Source organism: Austrofundulus limnaeus, unplaced genomic scaffold (assembly GCF_001266775.1).
Source record: "Austrofundulus limnaeus strain Quisiro unplaced genomic scaffold, Austrofundulus_limnaeus-1.0 Scaffold233, whole genome shotgun sequence".
Classification (NCBI taxonomy): domain Eukaryota; kingdom Metazoa; phylum Chordata; class Actinopteri; order Cyprinodontiformes; family Rivulidae; genus Austrofundulus; species Austrofundulus limnaeus.
In genome coordinates, this window is record NW_013952635.1 from 361,827 (window position 1) to 370,590 (window position 8,764).

General features: G+C 39.1%; 1 protein-coding gene across 1 annotated transcript in view; it reads left to right on the plus strand.

The window, feature by feature from the left end:
* The window catches only part of LOC106525548 (neurexin-2), a gene marked incomplete at its 3' end in the record, with an annotated part of 638,625 nt that overhangs the window by 197,424 nt on the left and 432,437 nt on the right, over positions 1–8,764 (plus strand).

Genomic DNA, 8,764 nt, shown 5'->3' on the forward strand with positions numbered 1-8,764 from the left:
TATTTAATCTGATGTTATAATCATTGCAATATTGTCACATGACATTTTAGGACAAGCCGTTTTATTTAATTTTATTTCTACTACTCTGTCTGGGTGCTTACTTTGTCTGTGAGTGTCCTTTTAATGATGAAGCAACTTCTAGAATAAATGTTATCGTCCTTGTAACAGTAAAAGAAATTCAGACAAGGCTATTGGACAACCTGCTTGGAGAAATGCTTTGTGTTTCTTTGTTAGATGAACAATAAATTTATTTTATTAATTTTCATTTTGTTATGAATGCAGAAGAGGATTAACATATTATTAACGACCCGGTGTTCATCTGTGCAGAACAACAAAATTAAACGTATTTAAATAAAAGAAGAAGTAGCCCACTGGGAAATGCTTCATTGTTCATTTATTCAGTGGAATTTGTTGTTGTGTGTTGTGCACATTTTGCATTAATTGTAACTGATAATTTAAGAAGATAACCATATTATTATTTTCAATAAATCTAGTTTTAAGCAATAACTGCTGTGATTTAAACAGTAAATACAACAYGTTTTGCTTGAAAATATATCAGCAATTAGATCACAATTCATACTGTTGTTTATARCACAAATTCCCCACAAAAATTATGATGTTACTGTATGTAAAAATACTTTAAAAACTCAAACTCTTTCTTCAGGTGTTTGATTTGACAATTGTTTTGCTGGATGCCCTTCCATATGCAGCCTATGGGCTTGGACTTGCTCAGATTTTCACCAGTCTGTAAAAACTAAATCTAAAAAAAAACAACCCCAATTCCAATGAATTTGGGACATAATGTATAACATAAATAACAATGTATAACTCTATTCTGAAGCATCAACTGGTGTGCCTCCGCCTGCCCTAAACTTGTTTGGATTTAAAGCACTGGGCATGCAGGTACCTGCTGACCTCTAATTTTGGACTTGTGTACCATCCAAAATATGGGGATTCTTACTTAATCTGACCTTCAGCTTTGACCTTTGACCCAAAAATGTTTATAGACCTCCGTTTGGCCAAAAACAATTATCATGTCTATTTTGACTKAAATCAATAGCTCCATTCAGGAGATACAATGCACGCAAGACAGTGTGACAGACACCCGGTAAAGCACAGATGGACAGCCAACAGTATGCCTCCTCGGGCAGTGGCATAAAAACAGAATACAATGATTCTGCATGTGTTCTAACAGTAAGGCTTCATAGTAAAAGAGTGCAAATACTAGGCCGGCCTGTCTGCAGTCCAGTCAGATGCCAGAATGTTGAGCAAATGAAGTTATACATCAAGTAAAATTCCACCTWCAATGTTTCAACAATTAGTGTCCTCAGTTCCCAAACACTTATTGAGTGTTGTCAAAAGGAAAGGTGATGTAACACAGTTGTAAACATGCCCCTGTCCCAGCTCTCACTGAATGCGTTGCAGGCATCAAATTCAAAATGAGTTAATATTTGCAAAAAACTAAAAAAAAAACAATAAAACGTATTTGTTTGAACATTAAATACATTGTCTTTGTAGTGCATTCAGTTGAATGTAGATTGAAAAGGATTTGCAAATGGTAAATGGACTGAACTTATGTAGCCTTTATCAAGTTTTGTTGGACTCCAAAGTGCTTTACACTACAGACATTCACCCATTCACAAACTGATGGTGGTAAGCTACAATGTAGCCACAGCTGCCATGGGGCACACTTACAGAAGCAGGGCTGCCATGCACCAGCAGCATCTAGTCCTCTGACCACCACCAGTAGGCAAGGAGGGTGAAGTGTCATGCTCAAGGACACGACAATTGAGATGGATGGAATGGGGATTGAACAGGCAACCTATCAGTTACAGGACAACTCTCCTACTCTACAGCTGCCCACATTTGAGACTGTTTTAGTTGTTTTACACAATGTTCCAATGACATTAGTAAAAAGTAGTAGAAAGAAACCAGAATGGTCCTCAATAGGAAAATTGAAAAATTTTAGAATGTATTCACACCAGGAAAACCCTGTATAGTTTTTTACATGTTGTCAAGGTATCTGTTATCTTMTCCAGATGTGTCTTTGCTTGCATGCATTAAAAGAAGAATCTTAAGAAAGAGATTGAAGAGACATGGAAATCAGATTTCTCAGCCTTGGCATAGACTTGATTTKTTAGGAGTCACCACAAATTCTGCAAATTTTGAAGATGCCAGGCTATGTCATCTTCTTGTAGGAGTGGTCAAAAACATTTCAAAACTTTGAGATAAATGTAACAAAGTGGAGGTTTACCATCAAGTGATTAGTTAGGCAAGTTTCTGCCCAACCTAATGCTCGACTTCTTAATGGACCAACAAGAAAGACAATCTTAGATATACCATGAGTGAATGCTCTGGGTGAGGGATTGAAAACAATAGTTTTTTTTTTTTTGGCTGCCCAAAATTGGGGTYGTAATTAGGGATGCACGATATATAGGCATTAATATCGGTATTTGGTCGATAGTCATTTTTTAGAATTTCTGTATTGGTCCGATGTTTAAAACTGGCCTGATATTAATGTTGGATATTGATTTCCTCTTTTTAGCTTTGTGTTTCTGTTTTGGGAGAGGAGATAGTTGGTTAAGCGGCATCTATTTGATCATGATAGTGATATCGATGCTGCATAGCCAGGAATAACTGAAGAAAGGAGACATGTCAGAGGTCTGGTCGTTTATTTACAGTATCAAAAAGACTTGTGTGTGTTTGTGCATATATGTATAATATAATTTGTGTGTTTATGTAATATCAGTTAATATCGGAAATTGGCTACAACAGCAATAATTTATCKGATATCGATATCGGCTGAAATTTTCATATCAGTGCATCTCTAGTTGAAATTCTTTTACTTACATGTTTGGTCTGGGTAAAAATAATACAAGATGCTTAATAAATAAACTTGATAAATTAGAGACTTCACGCAGACCTCGTGATTAGTGATCCAATCAGCATTGTGCAATTTTGCTTTCAGGAATTGAAAATCCTGACTGGAGTATTCTTCATTTAAAACTCAACTCTAAGCATACTAATCAAAGTCTACAGCAGGAATGAGGCAATGTCTGAGTTCTTCTTGCCACAGCTGTCGAGTAATCCTCCTCCTCTGTGTGTCTGTGTTTACATACACAAGCACAAAGCTGAGGCAGCCAACCTTTGTAACTTCTCTCTGGATGCAGCGCTGTGAAACTTCAACTCTGTGAAAGATTTTCAGGGATTTCTCTCATGATTTAAAGCTGCTCTTACGCTTTCACAACTCCATTTGTAGTTGCCTAGAAACCACTCTGTTTCCCCATTTTTTTATTTTCTGCACTGTAGTTCACATTTCAAACATAGTTTTTGAACTTTTGTTTGAGTTCTTTGCACTCACAGTTTACCATCATAATCAGTTTACATTGTGTTCTTAATATAAAGTAATGAAGATTATTTCAGGAAAACAAAACAGCAACTAAGACTGCTATAGACTATTAACTGCTTATAAATTGTGAAAATGTATTTGGGTAATTCTTTGGTGTTTTTTATTGTGTTTCACTAAAGTTAGTTGTCATTCTACATAAAAATATCTACCACTGATTGTTTTTTCTCATCTGTTTGGGTTCATTTGTCCTTACTTTTAAATATCTCAGGAATCAATGAACTACTTTCAGTGTAACTCTTTCAAAGTGATTATTGGATGAACATCTACAACTGGATCCATCCAGTATCTATACCCGCCTATTCCTTCCAGGGTCATGGGGGTCACTAGTGCCCATATCCTGCAGTCACAGTGCGAGGGGCAGGGTACACCCTGGACAGGTCACAAGTCCATCACAGGGCCACACATAGAGACAAACAACCATTCACTTTCTCTCACACAACTAGGGACATTTTAGAGTTATCAATTAACCTAACAGTCATGTTTTTGGTCTGTGGGGGGAAGCCGGAGTACCCAGAGAGGACCCACACATGCACGGAAAGAACATGCATCAAATCCCGGCCTGGGGACCCAGACAGGTCCTTGGGCCATGATTTGAACAGGCAACCTTCTTGCTGAGAGGCATCAGCTCTACCAACTGAGCCTCCATAGTTTTTATCCTGTTAGTACCAAATACTGTACTTACATATTTATAATTTAGAACTTTCTAAAAATATATGTTAAAGTTTGTTGACCATGTTGCACAGTTTTAAATCAGTCATCTCTCTGTGTGAACCCTTTCATTGTACTCCAGTGCTTCCCTTCTTGGAATTCTACTTCATTTAAATTACTTCAGTATAATAACACGACTTTGTCTTTTAACAAAGACCCCAGCTACTCCTGTGATCATATATGAATTGAAGAAAGTTCTCAAAACTCTGATGTACTTCATATTGCTGATTTAATGAATGTTTAGTCATGCAGATGCATAATACTTACCACTTTTCACAAGCATTTAAAGACGAAACATTGATCACAATGTGTGGGATGCAAAATTGGCCTTGTGAGAACACCTGAACAAACCAAGGCCCCATCAAYGCTGATTTTTGCACAAACAGGGTGACATTCATTATTGCTTTATAGATCTCCTGTGAACCCAGCTAGCTCTATGACATTTATTTCCTAATTCAGCCTCCCAAACAGACAGGACCTCCCACAGAGTTAATACAGCACAAGCGACATCAAATTACTCGGAAATGAGGCGTGATTGCTGATGTGCCTGCTGTTGTCATGCCGTCACTCAAGTTGCAGCCTGTTAGTGCTCGTGGCTCATCAGCACTTTGCAAGACTTCCCAACACAAAGAATAAAACTTCTTTAAGTTGTTTTTTTTAAACTACTTCTGTACTTATATAAGCACACTTACTAAAGAATATAGGTTAAAGACAGTCTGATTCTKGTGGAGGACATGTGAGATGTGGAGAACGCTGGTTTTACATCCTGAAATCTTTAACTCACAATAATGTTTATGTATCCTTGTGAATAAACCAATTTATTTGGGGTAGCTGTGGCAGAGTGGTTAGGGGAATCATCCTGGAACMGGAAGGTCACCGGTTTGATCCCCCGTCCAACATTTGTGTCYTTGGGCAAGATACTTCACCCCRATGCCTCTGATGTGTGTCCCATCAGTGTGTGAATGGGACTGATTAGTCTCCATAGATGATTGTACATGTTAGCTTTGTAGGAGATCTAGTAGAGTGCTGTGTAAATGAGGGCACAGATTTTAGTATGAAGTGCTTTGAGTACTCTGATTGGGTAGAAAGGTGCTTTACAAGTACAGTCCATTTAGCATTTCTTTCAGCCAAATCAGTTGGACACCAAACTTGGCAGTTAACTAATGTGCTTTGTGCTGAAGGATTTAAATAGTGAATGTTTGTAGTTTATGAGATTAGTGGTTTTCTGGAATGGAATTGAACATGGTATTGCAAATGGGGAATGGATTGAACTTATTTAGCACCTTATCAAGTCCCTACTGATTGCAAATCACTTTATACTACAGTCACACCAAAYRCATTTTGAGCTGCAGGAGCAGCCGGTTTACATGCAAAGCCTATGGTGGATGTGCCTCTAGGGGTCTCATGGCGCTTCAAGTCCATTTAGCACGGCGCACAAGGAAGCGGAAGGTACGGTTGAGCGTTTTCCGTGCATAGGGTRCATCCAAAGCAGCCGACRCTCGAGTTCRCATCACGCCACGTCAACCAATCAGAGAGACTCATTTTTCCACATGATGGTTTCCAGAATGTTGCCCACTAACCTGAAACAGATGGACAGGAGCTCTTTATCTGAAATCGGCCTTCAGTAGTTGGTGTTCTGGCTGGAGATATAAGCACCAATATGGGTCAGCAGCTCGTTAAACTGACTGCAGCATTAAACTGGGCTTGGGACAAAAAAAATTGTTTTTCGGCCCGCAGCTCCTGGCGTGGTGAATCTAGCCAAACAAACTGCCTCTATATCATCTGGTGAATTAATTATCTGCTGTGCACAGTGTTCGCTTGCTCTTTAGTAAATAAAACAAAGCCATTTTTTAAATTTTATCCGCTTAAGACAGACCGGGAAAAAAAAGACGCTCCTCCCTCTTCAGACATGCGTCCAGTCTGTGTCCCGGTCTGAACGTWGCGCGTCCAACTGGAGGCGTTGGGCGCATTTTTGCTGCTCAAAACGCGTTTGGTGAGAGCGTAGCATTACACGTCATTCACCAATTCATACATTAACACACTGATGGTGGTGAGCTACAATAGCCGTGTTTCCATCAACATTTTTYAATGTGCATTTTGAAGTATCGCATWAGAAAAGGTGAATGGAAACAACACAATTTGAAAAAACTTCCTCTATTTCACAAAAAGGTTGATGCGCTCGCTAGAGTTGGTTTTTGGGTTTTTTGAAAGTTAAAGCGCAAAAAGAGAGATCGAAACACATTTCCCAAATACGTTCTGATGTAGTGAACATTTACCTCACATGACGATCAGCTGTTCCTGCTGTCTGTCCAATACCAGTATCATAGCGACTGCAGCTGCGACTGCACCTGAACCCTCCTACCGCTGTCAGCRTCTTCTCTGTTATTCCCATAMCATGAAGAGAATTACATTTCTCTTTTGACATCTCCAGACACCATATAACATTGCCAAAACTAGTTGATATGACAGAATAAGTACAACTTTTCCGATAGTAGCAACACATTCCTGATAACTTCTCTCCTTTTTCCTGAGATTTGTAGTTRCTACGAGTTTGCGACTTCTACTTCCTGTTTACTACAGTCATGCATCTGATGTAATTAGTAGCCTTGTTGGTTTAAGCCAGTTGATGGAAACATGTCTGACTCGCATTTCTTATTTTTTTCATTTTTTGTGAAATTTTAAAACTTCGCTCAAAATTCGAATTAAAATTGGATGGAAACACGCCTAATATCTAATGTCGAACCAGCAACCCATCAGTGACAGGACCACTCTCCTAACCACTCTGCCACAGTGTATGCAGGTAAAGCTTAGTTTTTGTTACAATAAATTAAACTGGGTAGGAGTTAAAGGAATTTTTTTTCTTCTCCGATGCAGCACATGATGATGAATCCTGGCGAGTGGAGGGAGCAATCTTCTCCACCACCAGCTGCAATGACAGAGCCAGGGAGTGGCCAATTGTGACCTTACCACACRTCTTCAGYCACCCTAATCATTTGAGGAAACTATGATTTTAAGCAAAATAAAAAAAGTAGGAAGCTTATTTTGTGGCCATATTGGATTTTGACGTGGCAACCCATTTTTCAATAAGAACCTGTCTTACACCTAGATGCTGCCTCATACCAAAATGGAAGTTGGTAACTCACTTATTTTTCAAGTTATCCAGCTCACAAGATGGACTAATGGACAAATGGACAGAGGGTATTTCCAACTCCCTTCTTTGCTCTGGGCTGGGGGGGGGGGGGGAACTGTGCTTGCTAAACTTGCACTGGATATCTGAAATTTCTATTAGATTCTGTAACACTTAAGCCCTCTAACAATAGAAACCCTGTGATTACACAATAGAGAATGGTATATTAATATTCAAAGAGAAATCTGAGCACAGATCAAAAAGGCTGTGCACTGGTTAGTTGGTGGAGAACAAAAAAGATGCATGATGTAACAAAAAGGCACAAGACAAAACTGTTCAACACATTTATGAAACAGTTTAGGTCTTTTGAAGTGCATTTCTGTGGAAATGTTATAAACAATAACTTACCCATTGTATATAGCCCTTTGACAAGTTTGACCAGATTAAGAATATAACAAATATGCCACATTTGTTTTCCTAAGAAAGCTAAATAGAGAAACTATCTGATGCAGCATTACTGCTGTGTAAAGACATATAAAATGAAACATGTTTTGTTTCTCATGGATCAATACTAGTTATGAACAGTGGGCCTATATTGTTGTTAGGGCTGCAACAATGAATCTATAAAATTGATAAAAATCGATTATTAAAAGCATTGTCAACGAATTTCATTTTCGATTCCTTGTGTCACGGGATTTATGCGTCCTTTGCCGTGTCGCGGAGCTGATTACGTCACCCGCAGAGCGTTGTCAATGCTGGCTGACCTAAATAAAGTTCAGGAAGAAAGAAAAAACTCTACCTGTAAAGAGTCGCCCTCTCTGACTCTCAAGTGAAAAAGCAGCGACTACGAACTTTAAACTAGTTTTTAAATCATGTTGTTAGGCCAAGTATCTTACCCCAGATTTATACTGCATGCGTCTCCGCTGCACTCTGCTGCGCTGCGCAGGTCGCAGCTGTGCGTTTCAAGTCCGTTTACACCACCTCCGCTCCGCTCCGGTCCGACAGACGTGCAGGAAGCAGATCGCACGATAAATTCAGTGATAGATGTGGAAGTCACAGCAAAATATAATTAATTCTGTGAAAGACGAACTCCAAACACAGCTGAAAACACTTGATATAAAGGCTTTTGGTATCTATGTTGAAACTGTCTCACTGTCGGCTTTCTGAAACTTCTGATTTCAAAATAAAATCCACGTGTATCGTGTGTGTACACATATGCTTCATGCTACATGTTTCCATCTGCTTCCCAAACAGAACGATACATTCTGACAGCATTTGTGTAGAAATATATCCATTTATTTATTAATATAGCTGGAATTTTGACATTATTCCGGCAAATCATTCCACCTAATAGGGTCTCATTTTGAAAATACGGATGTTGTGCTCGTTCCTTTTCCTGTTGGTGCGACGTGATCTTTAAAAATTGACTCCGGCACAGCTCCTGCGTCTGGCAGAAATAGGATCGGATCTAATTTTGACGGATCGCCGTCCGCTCAACGCCGCTCGCCGCCGCCGTGCGG